Below are 13,729 nucleotides of genomic sequence, written 5' to 3'. Positions count from 1 at the left end.
CTATTAGCTAGGGATGGGCTAACCAGTGTGGGATAAGAGTATTGCGCAATCCATGTTTAGAATATAATATCAGATGTGTGCTCTTGTATAGCTTATAGATTTATGCATACAGAAGATATTGAGCTAGATCCTCAGTTTGTGTAAATGACTGCAGCTCCATTGAGGTCAATGGAGTTGCACTGATGTGTACCAGCTGGGTATCTGACCAGCTGTCTAGATACAGAGTCAAATTCCCTGGCGGTGTAAACTGGAGCGGCAGTAATTTACACCAGCAGAGAACTGGGCCCATATATATGCATCATAATATATACCTTACTAGTGAGAAACTGCCTGTCATATTTCTGTACTATATTAGCTGTTTTGTTATAGAGACTGCTCCTTAGTTACAACTAACAAAGTTTGAACATAAAAAGATCAAAATCACTATCATTTGCATCTGCGACTCATTTGTCCATGCAAAATAAGACCAATTGGTTTTGCACAAGTAAAATCTGTCATTTGTGCCAAAAATGCTACATGCAAGAGATTGTGTGCTGGGATCTGAACACTTGGCCCAGAGAGGCTAGTCTGTTTAAGGTAAGAGAATTTCCATTTTTGAAGAGAGAGAATAAAAACTGGCTTATAAAAGTTGCTTATCTTTTAGGCCCTGGCGATTTTGTAAGGCAAATCCCTTAAGTCAAGGGTTCATTGTTTTCAATTTCATTTCCAACATAAAATGGACAGTCTTTCATAAAATACACAGATCAAGGATTTTCTTATTTCCCCTCAGAAGCAGGTTTCTGTAACCAAAACATGTTAACATTTCTTCTGTTCTGCAAGGGAAAAACCAAAAAGTTCAATACAACTAATGTTGCAACTCTGCGGGTGTCTTAAGTTCAGGTCACAGCAGGGGGTGCAGACTCATAGGGAGAATGCAATAACTTTCTGCATCTCTTCTTTGAAAGAGGGAAGAATTAACCCATTCAGCTAAATTAGTTAGCAAGGGACCCAGAGCTGAGGGAAGACTAAAGACTCCTGAAGAATCTCTTGGTAGAAAGAATCTGAGTTGGTTTATTAAACTCAAAGACCTTTGATATTTGGGATATTCCAAAGCCTATAGGCTGAGTAATCTGTTACTTGCTTCACAGTGCCATCATGTGCCATTTCCTTGGATTCCCACTTCTGGAAAGCAGTCACCTCTGCAGTCGCCTTACAGTTTTGGAAACCTAACACTGTAACAAAATTGCTGAAAGCACTGAGGCAGAGCTTCCAGGGAGGACCTCCAGTCCTACTCTTTGAAGGGCAAAGCTGATATTTTGGATGACCCGGATAACCAGGGTACAGCACAGTTAGTCGTGTGTGTTCTGAAGTTACAAGACTTACACGCTTAACCCACTGAGCATAGCTATGAAAAAATTGCCTTAAAGTTTATTATGGGCTTTATCTGTTCTTATTTCTTGCCTCAGCCATACCGTGGAAAGTTGATTTCAGGTCTGGGTATTGGGAACTCGGTTCCATCCCCACTTTAGCCATAGACTTCCTGTTTGACCTTGGGCAGATCATTTAACTCCTCTGCGTCTCAGGTTTCCTATCCGTAAAATGGGGATGGTGATACTTAATGCAGTTCCACTATTCATGGCATTGGACCCAATAATGTGGTAGTAGTTTTGAAAAGTTCTGTGATATGCTGGAGGCCTACTGAGAACAATTGGACTGAAGTAGATTGAAATAGCATTCTGTAGAAAGACCAATATAAAGGACAGGATCAGCAGAAATCTCTTGCCAACAGCTTGTGAGGTGGTTCTTTTCAGTATCTTTTCCAGTGCACTAATCTACCTAGAAGCCAAGTTTTGATTTAAGTGGTAGGAACAGATCAGTGGCTTTACATATGATGGCAAGATAGTTAAATTGTTAGACTTGGTTTACAAGTTAAATAGAGCCATCACTCATCCATATGTTGTGTTTCAGCCTTAGGCCTATTAGTTCCAGCGGTCTGCCCTGCAGGAAGCTAAAGGCCAGGCTCTTCCTTTGTCTGTTATCCATTCAGTCCCAATCACTAAGCCTATCTCCACTGCAGGGGACATAAATTCCCTCCTTCCCTGAACACATCCTTCTCTTACATGTCCATGTTGACGTATCTTGATCTGCTTCAAAGACGACCAAGAACTGGCTTTGATGAACTTGTTCCTCAAACCCTGGCATGCCAGCACATTTGGACAATATCCTGAAGTCCTCCCTCAATTTTTCTTAAATGATAGTTTTGTCTCATTGAGAACTCACTCAAACCTGAGTAAGGACTTCAAATTATGGCCCATTGTGAGCACCAAAAGGTCATGAAACTCAAAACATTATTAGAACATGACTATATAGTGCACATACCAGTGTATAGGATTGTATGGGTGTGTCACTCTTACATAATTAGAGCACAGTGGGTGCTATGAAATATACCATTCATCTGCAGGGGACTGCCCGAGTCAGTATACTTTAAAAATTCAGTGACTATGAAGAAAAATGTCATGGTTGTAGTCCATAAGGTAACTGGAATCTCAGATAAATTCATATTCAACTGTGAAAACAGATTACTCTGTCCTATACTTTCGCCACCAGCTAATCTGACAGAGTCTAGGACACAAGTTGTCCACGCTTCCAGAGAAGTAGGCAAATGGTCAAATAATATCAAAACCAGTGTTGGGGGTATTTTTGCTTAATGGGAACTCAAGGCCAAATCAATAGAATCTGGGCTTCTTGTCCATCCCAGATCACCCCTCACACATTAGAGGAAGAGCAGGGTGCACTGAGCAGGAATAGAAGGGAAAGTGAGTTTTTCACCATTAATGTCATTCTGTGCTATCTATTTCCCTTCTGTCTGTTACCACTGATATATCTACTCATGCTATTAGGTTGCCCTTGTAATTCTTAGCTTATCACGTTTAATACCACTTCAGGAGCTGGCCAGCAAGCTGGGGGCTCTGTAAGAACACATCAAAGGGAGATAGTTGTGGCAGCCTAACAACGGCAAGTTTATAGATGAGTGGAAACATCTCAGATGGATCAGGAGAATTAAGATATTTGGGGAAAGGTTGCTGTGCTCTGAAATTGATGATCTTGGGGTGGGGGATGGGGACCAAAGATCAGTGACTTGCTAGATCATCTGGTGACTGTGATTTCTTCCGAAAATTCTGCAGTGGATCTCAGTGGTGCATTTCAGCCCTCCAACCTTTTCTGAACCAGAAATGCAGTGTGGGGCTAAATTAATAACAAATTTTAAAAAGTTAATCAAACTGTTTTGAAACTCAGAAAGGTTCAGACTTTGGGAAATAAGTTCCCTCTTCTATATCCTCCTTGTAGAAGAGACTGTCTAGGTCTGATCCTGCAAGGTGCTGGTATCCTTGGCTGCCAGTGATGTAGCTGTAGGAGGTGCTTGGCTGGAGTTCCTACAGAAGGTGCTCAGCAAGGGGTAGCATCAGGCTGAGAGGAAGAATGGTCCATTATCTAGGATAGTAGCCTGTAAATTGAGAGACCTGCGTTGAATCCCCTCCATAGATTTCCTGTGTGACTTTAGGCAAGTGACTCAGGTCTGGTTTACACTACAACGTTCGGTCAGCGTAAGCTGCCTTGCATTGACCTGCTTGTGCATGTATGTACACTTAAATTTGTCTTCCACCAATAACAACGAGGAGTCCTTGTGGCACCTTAGAGACGAAAATTTATTTAGCCCACGAAAGCTTATGCCCAAATAAATTTGTTAGTCTCTAAGGTGCCATAAGTACTCCTCGTTGTTTTTGCTGATACAGACTAACAAGGCTACCACTCTGAAACCTGTCTCCCACCAATGTAAGCTCTCCATTACGCTGACATAGTAACGCCACCTCCCTTAGTGGCCCTGAGCTATGGTTGATGTATTGAGGTCAATGCAGCACGAATGTAGGCACTGCGTTACTTATGTTGGTCCTAACACTCCTCCTGCAGTTGTCCCACCATGCCCAACAGTGATCACTCTGGTCACAATTGTGAACTCCATTGCCCAGGAGTGATTTAGACCGGAAGGTGCGCTCCCCTCCCCGCTTAGAGCCCCATGAATTTTTGGAATGCTTTTTCCTGATTGGCCAGCTTGCTGAGCACACCTAGCATCTCTCCATTATTGTGTACAACGGCCCAGCTGACCATGCTGGCTACATGCTCCAGACACACTCTGGCTTGGAGATATTGGATATCATGGGCCTGTGGGGAGAAAAGGCTGTGCAAGTTGTAGAAACCAGACATCTATGAGCAGATTGCCACGGGGGATGCAGGAAAAAGGGTACGACTGGGATCAGCAGCAATGCCGCTTGAAAGCAAAGGGGCTGGAGCAGGCATATCGGAAGGCCATGGAGGCCAACAGTCGATCCGATGCCAAGCCACAGACCTGCTGCTTTTACAAAGAGCTGCATACCATACTTGGTGAAGACTCCACAACACCCTGCAGACCACCATAGATACCTCAGAGGCAGGGTCAGCTTTGGGCCGATTCCCCCGAATCAGGCCCCGCGCCTAAGAGGGCCCCGCGCCCTAAAGAAGAGCCCCTAACTTAGGCGCCTTTTAAATTTTTTTACTCACCCGGCAGCGGTCCGGGTCTTTGGCGGCACGGCGGCGGCGGGTCCTTCACTCACTCTGGGTCTTTGGCGACATTTCGGCGGCGGGTCCTTCAGTGCCGCAGAAGACCCGGAGCAAGTGAAGGAGTCGCTGCCGAAGTGCCGCCAAAGACCCAGACCGCCGCCGGGTATTTGAATCGGGCCCCTCACTTACCAAAGCCGGCCCTGCTCAGAGGAGCCCAAGTCACAGGCCCCTGGTGTGAACAACGTGGAGGTGGAAGAAGAGGAGGATGGGATCATGCAATTGGGAGGGACCAGCCATGCCACGAGCCAGGACCTGTTTGAGACTCCACCACAGTCCAGGCAGTCGAGCATGGAGAAGCCTGATGCAGGGAAAAGGCACCTCAGGTAAGCGTGTAAATTTATTTTCCATTACCGTGATGGCACCCCCAACTTAGCAGGACACAGCTATTGACTTTTCATTAATTTACTTGTGCTAGAAGAGGTAGCGGTACAACAAAGAGAGGTGGAGTTGTTTGCATCTGCTTTTCATTCCCCTGTAGAGTTAGGTGGGGGAAAAGGACACACAGAGCAGTTTGTTTATGTACACAGGGATGTCCCTTGAATTCTCCTGATAGATCTTGATGAACCTTTCATGGAGGTACTCCGCAATCTTCTCCCAAAGGTTTCTAGGGATGGCAGCCTTATTTATTTCTCTGCAGCAGGACGCTTTCCCATGCCAGCTGGTGATAACGTCGGCAGGCACCATTGCAGTAAACAGGCTAGCAGCATACGGGCCAGGGTGGCTTCAGGATTCCAGCAGCAGTTGTGCTCTCTGTGCCTTTGTTACTCTCAAGAGTGAGATATCAGCTAAAATCACCACCACCTCTGGAAAATGGTGCCAGTATTGAGTGCTATTGCCTTGTATTCATAGTTTCATGCAACCAAACAATTCCCTCCTCATTTTCCTCACCCTGGCAGGCCACACGCACCATGGCTGGAGCTGTGAGTGGCTCTGTGCACAAGCACTCTGAAGCAGAAGTGTCAATAAGCAAGTCTTGTTTAAAACTTTAGGGGAACAAGTTTCTGTTGTGACTATACCGACAATGGTACTACTTTGCGTTTTAGCTGTAGCTGCTGCTGCTGTTGTGGCCTCAAGGGGTTCCCCCTCCACACCCATAGAACACCTGAGCCAGATAAGGAGGAGAAAGAAGAGGACTCAGGATGACATGTTCAGCAAGATCCTGCAAGCCAGTGCTGCATTAGACCATGAACAGAGGGCCTGGAGCATGAATATTGCAGACTGTATGGAGAGGAAAAGAGTTGACAGGAGAAAGGCGCTGGAGACAGAGGGAGCTGCACCAAGACATAATGGGGCTTCTCCGGCAGCAAACACAGATGCTGCACACTCTTGTGGACCTACAGGTTCAACAATGCCAGGCTCCCCTCCCTTTGCAGTCCATGGAGAACTCCATTATAGCACCTCCCTACAAACACCCCCCCCCCCCCAGCATTCCATGTGGCATACCCGTCCCACTCCATACCGGGGGACATTAAGGACAACCAACTTTCATGTACACTGACCTGTGAGAGCCATGGTTCATGTTGTATAGCTAAAATGGACATGAATGTTCCTTCCCCTGTTCCATACATTTGTTAAGGTTTTACTGGATTTGCTTTTAATTTGTGCAGAAATTTTTTTGAAGTGCTTTTGTTAATCAGCAAAACTCTATTGTTTGGAAAATAAATCATCTTTATTAGTTGACAACATATGCTGCCGACTGGCTGGTGCCACTCACTTATTTGACATTGTACACTTTGAAACAACTCATAGGATCATTGACAAACACAGAGTAATAATCATAAATGTACAGCAAGTAGCACAAAATTAGTAGGTGCATTGTCAGTGTTACATTCATAGATGTGCACCAAGCAGTTCATAACAGGCCCCCAAACTGCAGGGCCAGGTAGAACCCAGTAAACCACAACACATTACGGTGACCCACTGTTAAAGAGCTCTTTCAAAGCCTCCTTGAGCTGTATAGCTCCACACTGAGCTTTTTTGATAGCCCTTGTATCTATCTAGACAGCCACTCCACCGTGACCCTGGAGGCAACTTTTCCTCCTTTGCCTCACAGATATTACGCAGGACCCAGCAGGCAGCTATAACCACTGGAATATTTTTCTCACTGAAATCCAGTCTTGTGAGTAAGCAAGTCCAGGGCCCTTTCAGTCTACTAAAAGCACATTCAACAGTCATTTGGCACCTACTGAGCTGGTAGTTGAACTTCCCTTGATGCTGTCCTAGTGATTGGTGTATGGCTTCATGAGCCAAGGGAATAAGGGGTAGGGTGGGTCCCCAGGATCACTACTGGCATTTCAACATTGACGATAGTAATCGTCCGGTTGGGAAAGAAACCCCTGCTTGTACCTTTCTGAACAGTGCTGTGTTCCTAAAGATGCAAGCAGCGTGCAGCTTCCCTGACCAGACAGCATTGATGTGGGTGAAGTGTCCCCAGTGATCCACCAATGCTTGCATAACCATATTAAAATAGCCCTTTCTGTTGACATACTCTGTGACAAGGTGGTCTTGTGCCAAAACAGGGATAAGCATGCCGTCTGTCGCTCCACTGCAGTTTGGGAACCCCGTTGCTGCAAAGCCATCCAGTATGTCTTGCACAATGCCAAGAGTCACAGTCCTACGTAGCAAGACATGATTAGTGGCCAGGCACGCTTGCATGACCGGAATCCCCACATTGGATTTTCCAACTCCAAAGTGATTGCCTACTGACCGGTAGCAATCTGGCATTGCAAGTTTCCACAGTGCGATTGCCACTTGCTTCACCACTGTCTGTGCAGCTCTCATTCTGGTGTTCTTGTGCTGGAGGGCTGGGGCGAACTTGGCACATGGATCCAGCAATGTGGCCTTGATGGATCCAAAAATTCTGCAGCCACCACTGCTCATGATCTCAAACCTGCATTACGATGGGATCCGACCAGTCAGTGCTTGTTTCTTGGGCCCAGAAGCGGTGCTCTTCTGTTTGCAGCTGCTCCTTGAATGCCACTAACAACCTTGAATTGGTTCTCACTATGTTCCACAGCAGTCTGATCTCCAGGAAATCATCATATTCCCTGCAGCTCTTCTTGTGGCTCTACAGATACTGGCGGATCGGGCGTCCGGTGCTTGCAACACTCATGACAATAGTGCAGAGCTGTGCAGGCTCCTTACTTCTGTCAGAGATGGAGACGGTGACAAGTCCCACACAGGTTTGTGAGATTTTTTTCAAAATAAAGTAAGAAAATTATGGGATAAAGGAGATGGCATTATGAGGTGGAGAAAGTTGCATGATGGGAACTTGACCCTGCAGTGCCAGTCACCTCTGTGTGACTTGGTTCTGCCCCACCATGCATAGACAAAACTTCCCCAAAGACTGTGCTGGATGGTGGCAAGTTGCATCCTGGGATACCTAGTGTAAGGCTCCATGGACTAAAACCCAGACTTGCAGAGCTTGGGGCAGCACATATTCCCACATGGCTACTAGGAGTGCATGCAGAGCTATAGCCAGGGAGCATATTGGAGATTAGGTACCACAGGAAGTACCGCCTAAAGAATCCAGAATGACAGTTCTCTGAGGCCCTCTGATTGGCCAAACTCACTATTTAGTCCTGGAGGATGGCCCAGGAAGTTGTCTGGGTAACTGCACAGGCTTTTGTTCTGCTGTGGCTCCTGATCATCCCTTGCCTTCTGAAATCAGATCTTAGCCTGACTCTTGCTTACTGATCCTGGCTCTGGCCATTCCTCTGATCCCTGATTGCTGTCTTGTGGCTGTGGTTGATATGTGGCTGTGACTACTAGGCAAGACTGCCTACTGCCCAGTCCCTTACACCGTGGTGCACCGCACTGTGCATTGAAACACTCACTCCTGATGAGCATATGCAGTGCCAATGCAAGGAGCCAAGCATACACATGCACAAGAAATATACTAACTGTGCCGTAACTTGTGTTGGCAAAAGTTTGTAGTATCTTAGTATCTCTGTACTTCAGTAACTCCAACTGTAAAACAGGAATACAATTACTTTAAAGGTTGTGGGGCTGTCAAATAATAGGTTAATGGGGGCTGTATAAGTTCCTAAGAAAGGCTTTTAAACTGATGCCAAATGTTAATAATACAACTCCTCAATGGGGATGCTGTCTTTAAAAATAACTGGAGAAATGTTTACAGGTTTTGGAGAATTCTAGAAGGGCTCCTAATGGGCACGCTGCTCTGGTTAAAAAGCAGTAATTCAAACCATAATCCAGGGTGGCATTTATCCTAGTGAATAATAGCTGAAAGATAATATTGCCATGGTTGTCAGCACATCCTATGTTAAAGTAGCTGATGTCTTTTCAGGAGCTCGAATCCCATCTCCAATACAGAAGTAGCCTGTCAAGGAAACTGAGGCAGAATTTGCTGGATGATGTAATGGGACTGTAACCTTCAAGTTAAACTAAAGTAAGTGCTTATGATGAAAGGATGGTTGTATTTTCTTGTGTACTTTTAGTAGCCCAACAATACATAGCAGCCTACGGATACATAGCTGTACTTCCATTGCTAGGAAATATGAGCTCTAGGGAGATAACAAAGTAGTTGGGAGGACATAGTTCCCCAAGGGTGAAGCCACCATCTGGTTGCAGTCAAGTTTCAAAGAAAAGAAATCAAGATTTTTGTCAGCAGTGAGTTTGATTATCAGGCACAGTGGCTAAACATACAATACTGTAGTAATCACAGTGACATGAAAATGGGTTACTTTCAAGATGATTTGCTACAGTACAGTTCCACACAGTGCTAGAACCCTGCTAAAACAGTGCTGTGGTACGTATTTAACCAAGCAAGAGGGGTATTTCAGGACTTTATTAAGAAGTGATGTGCATTTAAAAATAAGAGTGCAGCTTTCTAAATGTCTTACTCTGGAAAATGGAATAAGGCAGAATTCTTCAGGCTAGACTAGCATTTTATATCTTAGCACTATGATTAATGATATACCAGATCCCACTTAAATAAATATCGATTAAAGAATAGATCTTCTAAAACAGTTACTTTGTCCCTGCACCAAGGACAAAAAAGTCCTTACTGCTAGCAATACAGAGTGAATACCTACTACAAAATGTCTCTTAAGAGAAGACTTTTTATATCCCTAAAGGTTATGGTGTCAACAGGTTTCTTCTTCATATAAAAATTATTATCATACGTTGTGTCATATTTATCTATGTATCTATTATGCTGGCTTTGTGTACTACACCTTTAAATCTCTAAGGACTCTGGGGCTTTGCTAGTGCAATACCAGAGGGGAAGTGGCTGGTGCCTTCCCTATTTGGGGAGCACTGTGGTGAGCTAAAGAGGGCCTGGCATAGAACCTCAGGCTTGCCCTATATTGTTTTCCTGATGTGATGGGCCTTGTGGGTTGCTGCAGGGGTGCAGAATCACCTCAATGTAAGAACTGAGGGCTGGCAGCCATTTTGTGTTCGTCAGTACAGACTGTTACAGACGCTAGATACGCTGTGTGCTCTCACTTAGAGCCTTTACTCTTGTTCTTGTTTTGTCATTCTCGTAATAAACCATTTAGACTGAAAATATCTGTGTGCTTGGTGGGAATGGAGATCTACCAGATGGGGAAATCCACTGAAATAAAAAGTCAGTTTTGGGGGGGATGGACTAGATGACCTCTTAAGCTCCCTTTAACTTCCAGTCCTACATTTCTGATTCTATAATCTCCCACCTCTAGGTGACATTCTTCCTACAGATGCCCATGCACAATTACCCACCTGTGTGGGAGCTGGCCTCATGTAAGGGAGAACTTGGCTATCACCATTATCAATGTTGCTGATTTATCAAGTGCAGAATTAGCTTCAGAACCTAAGCCAACACAAATGATTTTGCAATTATAAACACCCAAAAGACGAGTTCTCTGACCTCCTAAGTAACTCAGGCAGATTTTAGAGATCACTGTCAGGCTAGATACAAATGATAAGCCCTGGGGGGGGGAAATGGAGGGACAGGGTTTGATTTTGTAGCAAAATTCATTCTGATTTCAACTGGTGCAGGATAAGTGTCCCTGTTATGATGACAGCTTGTACATTTATGGGATTTGAAACAGACTCATGATCCGTCTTCCAACATCCTGCCTCCAATAGGGGACAATGCCAGATGTCTCACCAAAAGGTGAGAAACTCCTATAATGAACCTAACTTTGCAGTACTATATCTTGAGGGGAAGGTTCTTCCTGGTGCCAGCTGGTGATCAGTTCATGTCCCAAGTGATAAGGATTGATAACCCTTGTAATTCTATTGTAGTGTAGAGGCTGTTCCTATTCTTATCAATGCCTGATCTTTAATTATTTAGGAATTTAGTGAGCTATTTGCCCCAATAATATCCTATAACACTGGGCTTTTCTGTTCATCTGTTTTAAATGTGTTTCCTTTTTGATTTTGTAAAGCACCCCCTTATTTTCTGGAACAGAGTAAATGGAAGTGCCCCACTGATATGAAAGAGTTTTTAAAGCTGAGTTCATCTTTAAAAGACCAGAAGAATGGCTGTACTGGGTCAGACCAATGGTCCATCTAGCCCAGTATCCTGTCTTCCGACAGTGGCCGGTGCCAGATGCTTCAGATGGAGTGAGCAGAACAGGGTACTCTATCGAGTGATCCATCCTCTGTCATCCAGTCCAAGCTTCTAGCAGTCAGGAATTTCTATCAGTAGGAACTCCTGCCATTACCAGTTCTCTTGAATGCAATATTTTCTGTCAAAATTCCATGCTCTATCAATATTGGTTTAGAATGACATCCATGCTGAATATGATCATAGCATTTTGTGTTATAAGCAGTTGTATTTTTGTGAAGCTTGAGAGAGACACTCCCAACAGGTAACAAAGAGGGAAACTTCTCTGAACTGTGGAAAATGCCTCACTCAGGGCAATCCCTCAGAGAGTGAAATAATCTGAGATGACGTAAGGCAGGCTTCCTATTGATGTGACATTTTCTGGGTTAAAGTACAGGAAGTCTTGAGCATCCATCTTCATCACCCATTTATGTTATCTCTCTGAAGGTACCTGGCCTGTATTTGAGGAGCTCTGGAAACCCGAGGTGCAATTTAGTGCTTCCAACTGCCTAAAAGGAATTGGACTGTGATTTGTGACAGTTGTCTGGTGATTGATGAGATAAAGCTGCAATATATGCATGCCCTCTTCCTATCCCCTGATCATGCAGGAAAAGAGTTGTCTCAGACACTTACAGTTGCAGATCTGAGAGATGGGCCTGAACTAACATAGCTAATCTGATCAACCCCGAACTGTGGGCTGTTTGAAATCTAGCTTCAAGTCCTACAGCCTGAGCCCCTCTGCCGTAGATGTAAATTTTAGATATGCATGATCCAGTGAAGCGCGCACTAACGCTTGCTGTCTCTGCAGACACACCAACATTTCATATGGGAATAACATCTGTCATGCTGTCTTGTGAAAAGGGTGTTTGTTGCCTCACGTGCCTGACTGAGGGTTACATTTGCAATTTGCTAAGAGCCCCAGGGCTAAACTTGAACTCTGTCACAGAGGTATGGGCCGCAGCAGTGGTGGATGTAACCTCCCTATTCAGTGTGAGTACTCCTCCCCGGCCACTGCTGCCTCCTTGCACTGCCGAGGGGGCATTGACCACCCACAGAAGCACCCTTTGCCCCGGCACTGCGGTGGACCCGAATGCACGGAGCTGAAGAGTGAGGCTGCCCCACACTCACCCAGCAGCAGCTGCTCCTGTCCTGTAGAACTGGGCCTGGCCCCCTGCTCTGGGCATTGTGATCTGGTGCACAGGGTCATGGGATCATTCAGGTTTGGGCCAGCAGGGCCATATTTGAGTGGGTGGTGTTGCGGCATGGCACATGGGGTCTCAGTGCCCAGAGCGGGCAGCTGGACCCAGCCCTGCCGGTCAGGAGGAGCCGCTGCTGCTGGGTGAGTGTGGGGTGGGCTTGCGCTTCAGCCCCCCTCTGGGGTCTTTTCATCCTGGTCCAGTGTAGAGGGTGATGAGGGGGGTGGAGGGAGCTGCTGTGGGTTGTTGGTGCCACCAGGTCACAACGCCAAAGCAGGTAGCTGGGCCCAGCCCCGTGGGACAGGAGCTGCTGCTGCAGGGCTTCTGTGGGCGCAGTTGTGGCCATGAGCCACCACTAAATTCTCCCCTGGTGTGCGGAGAGCACAGTCCCCAGCCTGCAGCGCTGCATCTTGTTTCAAGGGCTGGGATTGTTCAGCATTTTGCAAGAGGTGCTCAGCACCTCATAGGGTTGAGCCAGCTAGTTCCCTTCCTGCTTCCAGCCAAACCAGGACTTCCTGTAAGTGATCCCAGGCCCACACAGTGGTTGAGGAAAATTGGCCGGGGTGAAAAAGAAGGATGGAGTGAGATGTGCTGAAGTGGGAATGGGGAGTTGGGCCAGAGCAGGAATTGTGTGACAGGACTGAGAGTGGAGTTGTCATGTCTGTGTGAAGTACATGTCGAGGACATAAAAGGTTGCTACAAAGAGAAGGGAGAAAAATTGTTTTCCTTAACCTCTGAGGATAGGACAAGAAGCAATGGGCTTAAATTGCAGCAAAGGGCAGTTTAAGTTGGACATTAGGAAAAACTTCAGAACTGTCAGAGTGGTTAAGCATGGGAATAAATTGCCTAGGGAGGTGGTGGAATCTCCATCATTGGAGATGTTTAATAGCAGGTTAGACAAACACCTGTCAGGGATGGTCTAAAAGATAATACTTAGTCCTGAGTGCAGGGGACTGGACTAGATGACCTCTCGAGGTCCCTTCCAGTCCTACGATTCTATGTTTTATGCTGTGAGTTGCATTCCTGAAGAATCAGTGCTGGCACCTGTGAGAGATTTGGGCAGATGCTACCAGTGTTGGAATTTGGACTGAACTATGGAATTGGGGGAACAGGACCCACCACCTGAGTCTGTCTGACTCGAATATCTGGGCTTTATTGCTGTCCAGAGTGGAGTAGGGATTGTGGGAAACCCCTTGCCTCCTTCAACAATGCCCCTGAACGGTATTGTGAATAATAATGAGTAGTGTGGCTTGGGGTGCTCTGCATTAATAGATAGCAAAAACATGTCAAAAAATCCTCTTCAGAATATACATGGGACAAGGTTGATCTCACAAATGATAACCAGAGC

The sequence above is a fragment of the Emys orbicularis genome, chromosome 8 (genome assembly GCF_028017835.1).
Source record: "Emys orbicularis isolate rEmyOrb1 chromosome 8, rEmyOrb1.hap1, whole genome shotgun sequence".
Classification (NCBI taxonomy): Eukaryota; Metazoa; Chordata; order Testudines; family Emydidae; genus Emys; species Emys orbicularis.
This window is presented reverse-complemented; position numbering follows the sequence as displayed.